The 305-nt window shown below is 44.3% G+C and overlaps 1 protein-coding gene across 1 annotated transcript in view; it reads left to right on the top strand.

Moving 5' to 3' along the window:
- Positions 1 to 305, top strand: part of LOC119594501 (tetraspanin-9-like) — a 64,240-nt gene that overhangs the window by 3,564 nt on the left and 60,371 nt on the right. The gene's annotated exons all lie outside the window — the stretch shown is intronic.

The raw sequence follows: 305 nt of genomic DNA, 5'->3' as shown, positions 1-305 counted from the left end.
GTCCCTTTTTATCATATTCCTAGTTTTGTCTTCCCTCACTTTACACGAACTGAAATATGACAAGGTTCAGAATCCAATTACCTCCCGTGAACAGGTGCTCAGCATACCTACAAACGCGTGTCCGCCTCTGTGATACTCGTAATATTAAATGTTTTGCGGGGCGGAGGAGATCAAGGTTTCTCTCTTTGTAAGGAATAGCGCAGTGGGCGAAACTGGAATTTAATTTGCGTAATTAGAACTAGTTACTGGAAGAGCGGAAGAGTCGGGAAGGCTAATCCAAAAGGTTGACTTTAGGGGACCTGGTG

This window comes from Penaeus monodon, chromosome 34 (genome assembly GCF_015228065.2).
Source record: "Penaeus monodon isolate SGIC_2016 chromosome 34, NSTDA_Pmon_1, whole genome shotgun sequence".
NCBI lineage: Eukaryota > Metazoa > Arthropoda > Malacostraca > Decapoda > Penaeidae > Penaeus > Penaeus monodon.
Note: the sequence above shows the minus strand (reverse complement) of the source record. Positions and strands in the feature narration are given on the sequence as shown.